General features: G+C 43.9%; 1 protein-coding gene across 1 annotated transcript in view; it reads left to right on the top strand.

The window, feature by feature from the left end:
* The window catches only part of COL4A5 (collagen type IV alpha 5 chain), a 157876-nt gene that overhangs the window by 66803 nt on the left and 77252 nt on the right, over window positions 1-13821 (top strand). The window lies entirely within an intron of this gene.

Below are 13821 nucleotides of genomic sequence, written 5' to 3'. Positions count from 1 at the left end.
CAACTCTCCAGTGTAGCCAAGCCCTGAGTTGATATAAGTATCTTACCTGTGTCCGTTGTTGTACTGTCTGAGTTATATTGTCTCATTTACAAGATGGTATGCTAAAGCTATGGGAACTGGAGAAAGACAAATCAACAGCTCTCTCAGTACAGTATCTTTCCTGAAAAAGCCCCTGTAAAATGCAGGCAATAGTAGAATCACTGCAAGTGAAACTTTGCATTTATGCCATGCTATCAGGCTTTATGGCAAATCTAAGGACCACCCCCCCATCCCTCCCACAAATTAGTAATTTTGAATTACACACAAAATTGGTGAAAATTACAGCTGCATATGATTCAGAACAGTTCTGCCTGTCCTGAAAGTGTCCGAGTACAAAAAGATGTGCTATGATTCAACAGTTCACGCCTTTCATGGCAGGTTTAAGACATGTTAGGAGCGAGCCACACCCTTGATGATCTGGGGAAAATATTACTTTTTGTCTAGGACTTAAATATAGAAACTCTGTATTTATTTGCCTAATAAATCCCATAAGTCAAATGGCATGGGGATAGGAAAGGACTAAAAATCAGAATTGATCTCTTCTGTGCTGTGTATATCCAGAAAGTAGGCTTCTCTGATACAGCTGGCATTTGTAGTAAATAGGGGTGTTCTGACATTTTTGGTGTGCTGATAGCAGTTAAGACTGTTTTAGCTCTGTCTGATGCACACTCTAGGGGAGTAAGAGAACCCTTACCTGCTGTGATGGGGCAAGGCCAGATGGCTACAGTAAAGTAGTGAGGAACAGGTATGTTAGCCCCAGGCTAAACAAATCCCTGGTACCATGGTAACCAAATGGCAGTTGCTCCAGGTTAATCAAGACACCTGGGGCCAATGAAGATAGCTGCATTGATTGGGAGATCTGAAGCCAATTAAGGGCTGGCTGGAACTAGTTAAAAGCCTCCCAGTTAGTCAGTTATAGCTGTCATGCAGCTGTTACAGGAGGCACTATAGACAGCTGCAGTCCACAGGGCCCTGGGCTGGAACCCAGAGTAGAAGGCGGGCCCGGGTTCCCCCCAAACCTCCCAACTCCTGATCAGACACAGGAGGAATTGGCCCAGACTGTGGGTTCCACAAGAGGGGAAGATCACCGAGGTGAGCAAATCCACCAATAAGCGCAGGATCCACCAAGGTAGAGGAGGAACTTTGTCACACTGCATATTTCTTTAAATGGTTGCAAAGTGGTTTTTAACCCTTGAATCCATCAGGAAAACAGAGCTCTAAATAGCAACATCATGTTCCCTACTTCTTCCCAGTCTTTGATTCTCACAAAACTGAGGGAAATATGCAGACCTTTTTCATGGCAACCAGCATTATGGTCTCTTTTTCCATATTAGCTCTGCTAAGCTTCAATGTCTCCTAGTGGTCTCTATTCATGCTTTGATTTTAAACAATTACTGCTGCAGCTGTCCACAATACTATATTCCTGTCTTTACTCCAAATGCTTTAATAGACTATACTGACTGACTAGCACCCTGACAAAGGACAAGTCGTCAACACTGGATTATGACTCCTTTTTGTAGCATCAAACAAAGTGAAGAGAGAACACTTTTTAATAAGTAAGGATACAGAAAATAGCAGGAGAGAATAAATTGCTTTTTTTTGTTTTTACTCTTCCCTCCTGCTCCAGTACTAAATTCCTCTGTAGAACCATAGTCTGATGGTTTCTTTATTCCTTGTGGGTCAGGCATCATCAAGTTATGATTTTATCTGATGGTTTGCTCATTTAGGCTGTGTCTGTATTGTGTTCCTTACAATGGTGCATCTGTGCTGCTGCAGCCACACTGTTGTAAGATGCACAGAGTAGCTGCTCTTTGCAGGGCTGTCCAGAGGGGGGGGGGCAATTTGCCCCTGGCCTCCACAAGAATATAGTATTCTATAGTATTGCAACTTCTTTTATGGAAGGGGCCCCTGAAATTGCTTTGCCCCAGGCCCCCTGAATCCTCTGGGCAGCCGTTGCTCTTTGTCGTTGGAAGAGAGCTCTCCCGGCAACCAAATAAAACCACCCCGAATGAGGGGCAGTAGCTTCATTTCCGGGAAAGTGTCTTCAGCTGACCAAGCGCTGTCTACACCAGTGCTTTTCATTAAAACTTTTGTTGTTTAGGGGAGTGTTTTTTTTCACATCCTGAGTGACGAAAGTTTTTATGACAAAAGTGCAGTGTAGACATAACCTTAGTTACAATAATTAAAGGCAAGTCTTCACCAGTTAACTTTAGGTAAGAAGTTGTGTGCACCCAAGATAACAGTCTGCCTTTAAGAGGCTTTACATCTAAGCTACCTTTGGGTTCTGTCCTCTTGGAATGATTCCAGAAAGACTCTTACAAGCCAGTAGTTTATTCCATCTCTGCTATGAAACTGACCTAAGTACTTGGCATAAATTTGTATTGATCTTTTGACCATTTTTTTAAACTTATCTCTTTCTTTTTCCTTAAATTATTATTAAACTTTTAGTCTTAGTTACATAAGGATTGGCATCAGCATGATTATTGGGTAAATCGGAGGCTCATATTGACCTGGGGATAAGTATCCAGTCCTTGTGGGATTGATGAACCTCACGTATTATGAATCAGGTTTTCGGCAACTCCTCACTATATTAGCCTTTGCTGTCTAGGGCCTGGTCTACACTATGCGTTTAAACTGAATTTAGCAGCATTAAACTGATTTAACCCTGCACCCGTCCACACATCAAAGCCCTTTATATCAATATAAAAGGCTCTTTAAACTGATTTCTGTACTCCTCCCCGACAAGGGGAGTAGCGCTGAAATCGGTACTGCCATGTCGGATTGGCGTTAGTGTGGCCACAAATCAACGGTATTGGCCTGCCGGGCCGGTAATCCCACAGTGCACCATTTGGACCGTCCTGGCAAGCAATACTGAACTCGATGCACTCGACCAAGTACAGGAAAGCCCACGAACTTTGACTTATTTCCTGTTGCGCGCCGTGGAGCTTGATTAGTACGGTGGCGATGCAGTCCTAAAATCCAAAAGAGCTCAGCATGGAACCGACGGAAGATACTGGATCTGATCGCCGTATAGGAGACACATCTGTTCTATCCAGCATCGTTATAGAAGATGAAATGCCAGAGCATTTGTAAAAAAATCTCCGGCTGTGATACAGCGTCCCAAGTACAGCGCTGTGGTGAGACACGTAACGGAAAGCAAGAATCAAATGGAAGCTCATGGAGGGAGGGATCACCGCGACTCCAGCTATCCCACCATCCCTGCAGCTCTTGAAAAGCATATGCATTCTTGGCTGAGCTCCCAATGCCTGAAGGGTCGTCAAAAACATTTTCCTGGTGTTTCAGGGTGTATGTCATCAATTACACCCTCCTCCCCGGAAGAAAAGGGAAAAAAACCGTTTCTCCGCCTTTTTTCATGTCACCAGTGTGTCTGTGCATGCTGCTGGTAGACACGGTGCTGTGACATGAACAGCGAATCCCATCCTGGTGTCAGATGGAACAATATGACTGCTATCCATCATCATCATCAGCCCGTGAGTGTCCTGGTTGGCCTTGGTGAGGTTGGCTGTGGGCGCCTGGGTAAATATGGGATGACTCCCGGTCATTCCCAGCAGATGGTACAGAACAGCTGCTAACCGTCCTCATCATAGCAACTGGAGGCTGAGCTCTATCAGTTCCCCCCCTTTCATGTCTAAAGAAAAGATTCTGTATGCCCTGTCTTCATAGCAGCTGGAGATTCCTTCATTTTTACTCACTAAAAAGTCAGTGTTTCTATTCCTGCATTCTTATTACTTCATCACACAAATGAGGGGACACTGCCACGGTAGCCCAGGAGGGTTAGGGAGAGGGAAGCAATGGGTGGGTGTTGCAGGGCACCCCCTAGAATGGCATGCAGTTCATCATTTCTGCGGATCTCTGGGGCTCTGACACAGAGCGGATGTGCCTCTGTTCTCTAGATACCTTGCCCCATATTCTAGGAGGACTGACTCTAATTTTAGAATAAAACATAGAGGAGGAAAATGACCCGGGGAGTCCTTCCATTTTTGTCCATGTGCCCCAGCTGACCTAACCGAGGCCAGCCAGGAGCACCCATGACAGCAGCAGTGGTACAGGAACGACTGATAACCATCATCTCATCGTCAATTACAACAGCAGACGTCGAATAGGTGGTACCGTCTCTGCTACTTGCAAAGGCAATGAATGCTGCTGTGTAGCGCTGCAGTTACCGCATCTGTCAGCAGCATTCAGTACACATATGTGACGTGACAAGGCAAAATGGTGCCATAGTTTGCCATGCTGGGCGTCTGCCAGGGCAATCCAGGGAAAATAGGGCGCGAAATGAATTGTCTGCTGTTGCTTTCATGGAGGAAGGATTGAGTGACGACATTTACCCAGAATCACTTGCGACACTGTTTTTGCATTGAGATCTCAACCCAGAATTCCAATGGGTGGGGGAGACTGTGAGAACTATAGGATAGCTATGGGATAGCTACCCACAGTGCAACGCTCCAGAAATCGACGCTAGTCTCGGTACATGGACGCACACAGCCGAATTAATGTGCTTAGTGTGGCCATGTGCACTCGACTTTATACAATCTGTTTTACAAAACCGGTTTATGTAAAATCGGAATAATCCCATAGTGTAGATGGGACTCAAGGGCTGGAATGCTTAAAGGGGACTGTATTTGATTTCTTGTTAACTAGTGGTGTATTTGTATTTGTTACTGACTTGATGAATCTAATTCTAGAATAAACCACCAGTTTGGTGTTTACCTGCCCTATTATTTGCAGTCTTCCCTGAGTGTAGCCGTCTTAGTGGGGCCCATCCAGGCACCCCAGTCACAGAAGGGGTGAATGAGATGTAGTTTTGTTTACATGGGTTCTCCAGGAGCATAGTAACATTTAATATCTCAAACACTGTAATACCACATACCTTCAGCTAACACCAAAGTTAACCAGTTCAGTATCTCTCTACTGACAAACACTAACTGAAACAAATCCTTTCTACAAAGGGTGTTTTTGATGTAGTGAAGATAAAGCCAAACCCTTAATGCTTATGGATAGGTTCTCAAACACTTCTGACTATAATCTAACTAAAATGGTTTTGGGGGCCAGGTTTACAGACCTACTTAGATGCTTTTGTATGCTTCAAAGGCACCTTAGTCAAGGGGAGATGGGCACCTGAACTGTTTCGGTGATTTGGTAAATCCCACTAGGCATATTATACCTTTTGAAAGGCTGCCCTTGGTCTCTAGGGTGATGTATGTACTTGGGAGTGGATAGTACTGAATCTCATCAGTACTGATTATATCACCATGCTATCTGATAGAGCCAAGTAACATGTTTGGATGAAAGGCAATGTAAATATGACTATATTGGACAATAAAGGATGGAAGCGGGGAGGAGGAGGAGTCAATGGCAATGAGTTGTCTTTCAAGTCTCATCCTTCCGTTATGGCTTTATGAACTACATATGAACCTCTCAGAGCTTCATAGATTCATATATAGTCATTACTTGTATATCAAGACACAATAAACACTATACAAAACCTGCAGAACCTCCAGCTGACAGGGGAAGGATCAAAGGTGCTGCAATAGCATGTAGTTAAATTATTCATATGTGGCCACATACCATTGGGGATCTAAATCAAAGTGGCCTGGTTTTCAGAAGTGCTGAGCCTTTGTGTCACCCATTGCAGTCACTGAACATTGTGGGCTCAGGTCACTTTTTGTTTTAGGTGCCTAACTTTAAGGTCCCTTGTTTGAAGAACTTGGCATTTGTGAACATTTATGCTCCTGTGGTATCAGTTCTACTCTCCATTCAATACAGCAGTTCTTTCATTCTTTCATGGTTGATGTAGGAGACGCAGCCGTACATAGACTCTTAGCAGAAGTGTAGACACATTGACATGCTAACATTTGGAATCTGAGTGGAGTGGGGAAGACAGCAAGGCTTGGGTTTGTATTTGGGCTAATAGGATTAGCCAACCTTCATTATCCATGTCTTTCAGCATCCTCCGATTTCCAATAGAAAACATAAGTGTCAATTTTCAGAGAATTCAGCATCCCCACCCAGTTTCTCAATCAAGGAGACCCTTCCTCTGACCCTACCCCCAGTCTAGGAACTTTATATAATGGGTCTGTTGTTAGAAAATGTGGCCCCTTCCCTGCTGACCAGGGCTGTTTCTGTTTACTTTATTTCTCTTTTCCCAACCCCCTCAGCAGCATAAAGGGATAGATGGCTTTTCTGACAGAAGTTTTGGGCCAAGATTTCAGAAGTATCTTCCATTTTGGAGCCCACCAACACTGTTTTGTGCATGCAAGCCAGGTAGCTGGATATCTGCATTTGCCAAGAGAGAGTTTGTTCTTGCAGACTGGAGGTTTGGGAATCTAAAACAATGCAACCATAAAGTAGCAAGTCTGGATGGAGGCTCTTTAAAAATCTTCCCCCTGTATTTGTACCTGCTTATATAAAGGTAGCTCACTTGACCAAACACTATGTACCTCTTCCCTTGGCTAGACACTTGTATCTGTCAAACAGTGTTTTTTATGAAGGCAATAACTACTCCCATTGTAATTAGTCTGAAGTAATTCCCTAAGGAAACATCTGTGGTACAGTCTTATAACTATTCCCTAGCCTAGAGGTTTCAAATCATCTGTTCATGGTGGGAGGCAGACTTGCTAGCAGAGTCTGAACAAGAGTTGCTCTGGCAACAGTTTGCCTCCTGCTAGGCCCACGCTTGCTGTGGTGGTACTTTTAAGTGGTCTTTGGAACATGTTTGTTTCATAATCCAAACACCATAGTTTATTAGAAGCATCTGCATCTCTTTGCAGTTCTCCTATGTAACTGTTTAGCTTCCTGTGTCTCTTTCCCTTTCAAATGCCTGGGTCTCCCAATTTAATCTTTGTTTAGAACTGAGACCCTAAAACATGCGGCTGAGCTTCTGGTTCCAGACAGAAAAGCTACAGGAACGTTTGGGCAATACTTCTAAGAAAATCTAGTTGTGTGGCCTTTTGGCCATGATGCAAACTTTGCAAAGGATCAGTTTACTATTGTCTGCCCTGTATCCTGGTCTGTGTCCTTCCACAGCAGCAGAATAGACGTGATCTAACTCTTATTGCTATGTATATTATTTGCATGTTTCAAGTTAGTGCTTTGTCAGTAGGTTTATAATTCCAGACTTTTAGTGCACACATCTGCTTGTGCTTCCTCTTGCAGGAGTAATCTCCTTTAACCTTAATCCAAATAAGAATAACCCAAATAAGCTTCGGAGGCATTGTATAGGCTTTGCTAGCAGGTGCTTTTCCTAGCACAGTTCTTCCATATGAACACATTTACTTACAAATCTTTTGCCAGAGCTTGCTCCAGAACTTAGCTGTTCCTAGTGTCTTCCCTGCAGGGCAAATTCTTTGTTTCTACTTCTCCCCACATTCTTTTTCTACTTTTTTAGAGACCCTCAAACTCTTTTATATCCTGCTGCTCTCTGACCTCCCTAGAGCGCTTCCTGCAAGCTGCCAAACAACTAATGGGCCTCAGAACATCCATGGAGTTGGCACCCGTGGATACAGTGGAATAATGGCCTGAAACACAAGGGTACATTTAACTTTTAACTACTAGGAAACCATTTTTTAGAAGGAAGTTCAGTTACATTAGGCCGTACTAGCAACATCCATAATCTGCTTGGTAAAGCATATGTACAGTGAAAAGAAATCCTAACCTAAGATGGACAGGATTAGACTTTTTGGATCATCTAGCCCTTGACCGTACTTGGAGAAGTTACAGGAATAATTTGTAACCCGATGGACTAAAACTGCTGGACCAGTAGCAAAAATCAACAAAAACACCTAATTTCACTTTCCTGTTCATCTTCATCAGGGTTTTAGCTGTGAGGGCTATCGGGCAATGTGTGCAATAAGAGAATTAGCCAATAAAAAGTTTGTAGTGTAACCTATTCCTAAACAAAATACTCCATTTAACATGAGTTAAGCTTGCTCTTATCAATGAACAAAACCATAAAAACTTAGGAAATACAAAGTTAAAGATTAAAAGGTTACACAGTCAAGTACTCAAGTTAGGAAATGCCAGAAGGAACGTTGCCTGTGCAACCTTAATTTAGCCCCCAGTCTGTCAGCCTTTAATTAGATGCGGACATGACTCCCCAGACTTTTCACAAGTGAAGTGACTTGCCCAACATCACATAGGAACTCAGTGGAAGAAGCGGGGATAGAATCTAATTCTCCAGGGCAACATTCAGTCACCTAAGCTGTGAAACCATCCTTTTATCTTCCTGCTGTCCCTAATTCCATTCACCCTCCAACTTCTGCAATAAATGAAGCAGGATCCCAAAGATAAACACTTCCTTTACTACGCAACCTCAATTCACCCCACAGCAGATCTGTCTTGTGCAGTGAATGAAACCAGGGTCCTGTGGCTTTCTAAAGGTATGTCTACACTATGGGATTATTCTGATTTTACATAAACCGGTTTTGTAAAACAGATTGTATAAAGTCGAGTGCACGTGGCCACACAAAGCACAATAATTCGGCGGTGTGCATCCATGTACCGAGGCTAGCATCGATTTCTGGAGCGTTGCACTGTGCGTAGCTATCCCATAGCTATCCCATAGTTCCCACAGTCTCCCCCGCCCACCGGAATTCTGGGTTGAGATCCCAATGCAGGAGGGTGCAAAAACAGTGTCGCAGGTGATTCTGGGTAAATGTCGTCACTCATTGCTTCCTCCGTGAAAGCAACGGCAGACAATCATTTCGCGCCCTTTTTCCCTGGATTGCCCTGGCAGATGCCATTGCATGGCAATCATGGAGCCCGTTTTGCTTTTGTCACTGTCACCATATGTGTACTGGATGCTGCTGACAGAGGCGGTACTGCAGCACTACACAGCAGCATTCATTTGCCTTTGCAAGGTAGCAGAGACGGTTACGTGTATCAGGTCTTTGCTGTACCGTGCTGCTGCTGTTCGGGATGGGTGCTCACTGGCCTGGCCTATCACTGAGGTCAGGTCCGGGTGTGGGCGCCCAACAACAAAATGGGAATTGATCTCCTGGTGTCATTCCGCTCCTTTTATGTTTTAATTCTAAAAATAGGAGTCTAGTTCCTGCCCCTAGAATAAGATGGGGGCAGCTGTACTAGAGAACCAGAGTCATACCAAAGATGAGGCACAACAGCTCCGATGTTCAGATCTCGCAGAAATGATGAGCTGAGCATGCCATATACTAAGAGCGGTTGACCCTTTGCAAACACCTCCTACCCGTTTGGCTTTCCCTCCTCCCGCAACCCTCCTGGCTTTGCTACCATTGCAGTTGTTCCCCCCATTTGTGTGATGAGAGTAAATGAAGAAAGCAAGGAATAAGAAACCTGCTGACTTTTTTAGTTGAGATAAAATTTTAATAGAGGAGGGGGAGGCAGCCTCCAGCTGCATATGGTAGTACCAGGAGGACATTAAACGGTATCGCAGGAGGTGAGTAGGAGCGCTCGGCCTCCATACACTGTTATGCAATTAGTCAGGCAAGTACAGAATACTTTTTCTTTACACTATGGAAGGGGGGGAGGGGGGTGATGGAGCTCAGCCCCCAGTTGCTGATGATGAAAGACAGTTACCAGGCCGTCAATTCTGTACCATCTGCGGTTTATCTAGAGGATGATAGACGGTGTTAAGTTCATTCTCTTATTGTTATACCCAGGCGCGCCTCGGCCGACTCTTACCTTGTAGGGGTCGGCCCAGTGAGCACTCACAGGATATGATGATGATGAGGCTATCCAGTCATTCTGCACTGTGACCATTTTTGCCACGGGGAAGGAGAGGGAGAGGATGCTTGCCACTGTGTTCAGATACCGCAGCAACGCTGCTTCTACAAGCAGCAATGCAGGTGAGACATACTGTGACATTGAAAAAGTCAAGAAACAATGTTTTTTCCCTTTTCTTGGTTCTTGGAGGGAGGCAGGGATTGAGAATAATTATATGACGTGAGATTATACCCTGAACCACCCCAGGACAATGGTGGTTTGACCTTCTACAGGGCTTATTGGGGAGCTCAGCCAAGAATTGAAAATGCTTTTCGCGAGATTATTCGGACGTGTACTATGGCCGATTTAGCTCGGTTAGGTCCTTAGTACCCCCTCCCTCCCTCCATTGAGACTTTCATTTGATTGCTTTGGCTTTTTCCGTTACATCTTGTCACGCAAAGCGACTGTGCTGTTGGAAAACTCTGTATCTGTCTAGCCTGCGCGACAGTTTTTTTTTTTCAAATTGCTTTGGTTCATTGTCTGTTCTGGTAACGGAGCTCTGATAGAACAGATTTGTCTCCTCCATACGGCGATCAGACTCAATATCCACCGCATACAGCTCCACGCTGGAGCTCTTTTTGGATTTCGGACGTGCATCACCACCCGTTGCTGATCAGAGCTCATCACGTACTGGAGCGAACAGGGGAGAATGAAATTTCAAAGTTCGCTGGGCGTTTTTCGCTGTATCTTATCCTGGCCAGTGCATCCGAGTTCAGATGCGCTTTCTAGCGCGGTCACAATGGAATGTAATTCTATGTGTGGGGATACTTGCTCCAGAGAGGCCAATAACGTCGATTTGAGAGCGGTCACAATGGTGTACTGTGGGATACTGCCCGGAGGCCAATACCGTCGATTTGTGGCCACGCTAACCCTAATCCGACATGGTAGTACCGATTTCAGCGCTACCCCCCTCGTCGGGGAGGAGTACAGAAACTGGTTTAAAGAGCCCTTTATATCGATATAAAGGGCCTCGTTGTGTGGACAGGTGCAGGGTTAAATCGGTTTAATGCTGCTAAATTCGGTTTAAACGCATAGTGTAGACCAGGCCTAAGCTGTGCATGCACACACGGGGGCCAACTTAGGGTTGCAGTGGCAACATTCATTCTGGCATTTCCTGGGCACTTTACTTGGTAACCCTTTAATCTTTAATTTTGTATTTCCTAATATTTTATGCTTTTGTTACCTGATTGAGAGCAACCTTAAGTAATGTTAAGTGGAAGCTTTTGTATTTGAAGTTCCTTAGTTTATCCCCCATTGAGTATACTGTTTAAATAATAAAGCACTTACACATTTTGTTGCCTTCAGTGTGTGTGTGTATAAATTTATTTATTTATTTATTTTTCCACTGTTATCTTTGTGAAGCTCCATTTTACCTCTAGGCACTGTGTTCATTAATATGTTGGAAGTAATTAAATTAAATTTGTATTTTTAAAAAAAAACTAGGGCTCTTGTTTAATCGCACGTCCTCTGGGATGGTGGTTGAAGCATGAAGGGACATATGAGTCTTTAATGTATCTGGCACGTAAATATCTTGCAGCACTAGCTACAGTAGTGCCATGCGAACAAACACCTGTTCTCACTTTCAGGTGACAACGTAAACAAGAAGTGGGCAGTATTATCTCCTACAAAGTGTAAACACTTGTTTGTCTGAGTGGTTGGCTAAACAAGAAATACGACTGAATGTACTTGTAGGCTCTAAAGTTTTACATTGGTTTGGGTTTTAATTCAGTTTTTTGGTACATAATTCTACATTTGTAAGTTCATCTTTCATGATAGAGAGATTGCATTACAGTACTTGTATGAGGTGAATTAAAAATACATTTGTTTTTTACAGTGCAAATATATGTAATAAAAAATATAAACTGAGTACTGTACACTTTGTGTTTGGTATTATAATTAAAATCAATATATTGTATTTGAAAATGTAGAAAACATCCAAAAATATTTAAATAGTATTTTATTATTATTCAACAGTGCAATTAATCACAATTGTTTTGATCGCTTGACAGCCTTAAAATACCCTTTTTACTGACACTTCTAAATTAGTTTTTAATTTTTTACAGAACCTGGAATCGCTATCTGTAACTCCCCTGTATTTAAAAAAAACAAAAAATATTCCGAAAGTCATAGCTTCCCAAACTTGTGAGAAATATCTAAACACTATTTATGGAAAAAGGAGCTGGAATTTTGTGTCTTATTTTCATGTAACCCTTTTTGAGCAAGGTAAAGTAAGAATAGCTGTACTGCATCTGACCCATGGACTTTCTAGACAAGTATACTGTCTTCTGACAGTGGCCAGTGCCAGATGCTTTAGAGGAAATGAACGGAACAAGGCAATTATCAAGTGGTCCATCCGCTGTGGTCCAGTTCCAGCTTCTGGCAGTCAGAGTTTTGGGACACCTGGCATTACATACCTGCACATCTTGGCTAATAGCGAGTGAAGGACCTATGGTCAGTGAACTTATCGAATTCTTTTTAGAACCCAGTTACACTTTTGCCCTTCAAAACATCCCATTGCAATAAGTCCCACAGGTTGACTGTGGACTGTAGGAAGTACTTCCTTTTGTTAACTTCATTAGGTGACTCCGGTTCTTGTGTTTATGGGAAGAGAGAACTAAGAAATCCCCATTTACTTTCTCCACACCACTCATGATCTTATACCCATGGGCAGTAGGTATTAAAGGCCAGAGCAGATTAAGCCTCCCCTGACCCAGGTTATGCCCCAGGCCCTGCCCATCTTCTCCTGTGAGGCCCCTCCCTCTTTCCCCCTTCTACCCTGAAGCCAAGGGGGAGGGCGGGTGTCGGGCCTGTGACGTGGCACTTGGAGGAGGTAGGTATGGGATGCTGGGGCTGGCTGTGCCCTGGGGCTTGGGGTGGGGGGAGGGGGGCTAGCCAGGGCTCCTCTAACTGCTGGGTGGGGACCAGGTGCTGGGGCCAGCCTGGTGCTCAGGGGGCTGGCATGGCTTGTGCCTCCAGCTGTAGGGGGTGCTCTTGGGGCTTCTCTGTTTTGGGGGGGAAGAGGAGGGCCTCTGGCAGAAGGGGTGGGGCCAGTGTGCTAGACTCCCCAAAGCGTATTCCCCCTTAGTCATCTGTTTTCTAACAGTTACCCTTAGAAAAGGAGTTGTAACCTACTTGAGTACAAACATGAAGGAACACAGCAGGACCTTAACCAGCTCCAGTCTACTCTCATTACAGACCCTCCTGGGACCCTTTTTTGCAATAGTGCTATGAGAGTCTGAGAAATCAGGTGTCAAAAGTAATCATCGCCATGATAACCATGGCACTAGGGACACTCTGCAAATGAATGGCTGGGAGAGAGTGGTGAGTTGCTGATAATCTTTGATGTCATAATGTTACTGCTCAGGTAGCAGCGGGGGGCGGTAAATTGGTGCTAAGGGAGGAGATGAGGCTTTTCCAGTGTTCCCAATATTTTTTGAAGTTTCCTTTAAATAACAAACAAACACTAATGCACATTGGAGAGTATTCCACTCAGGCATTAATTAGTGACTGAGAATTGGTTCAAATTCCCCAGGCCATGTTGACAGAAAAAGGTCCGATACTGATCTGCAAATCTTATAAAAACTGAAAAATATAATGTAGCTATCAGCATGCTCCTGCTACTGAAATACCATAATACCCTCTGGAGGCTGGAGCTCTTTCTTTCTCAGGTGCTGTGTGTCCCACTTTGGTTATCCAAAATTAGTGGACCCTTTTGACTTTACTCTCTATGCCTCAATTCCTCACATGTAAAATGAAGGTAATAATAGTCCCTTGCCTCACGGGGGTGTTGAGAAAATAAATTCATTAACATTTGTCAAGCAGTCTGTCCATAATGAGGGCCACGGAAATGTCCTTGACAAAATTAATTATTCTGTATTAAGCATAGTGTGCTGTAAATAAGGCCAGGGTCAATACATTGAACAGTGAGGCTAAAACAAAATATTGACTAGCTGCTCATTAAGTGATCTCTGCCCAGCCTGAGCACTGAAGGAGGCAGGAGTCTTGTGTAATTAAAGACTATCA

Source organism: Chelonoidis abingdonii, chromosome 8 (assembly GCF_003597395.2).
Source record: "Chelonoidis abingdonii isolate Lonesome George chromosome 8, CheloAbing_2.0, whole genome shotgun sequence".
Taxonomy (NCBI): Eukaryota; Metazoa; Chordata; order Testudines; family Testudinidae; genus Chelonoidis; species Chelonoidis abingdonii.
This window is presented reverse-complemented; position numbering and strand designations above follow the sequence as displayed.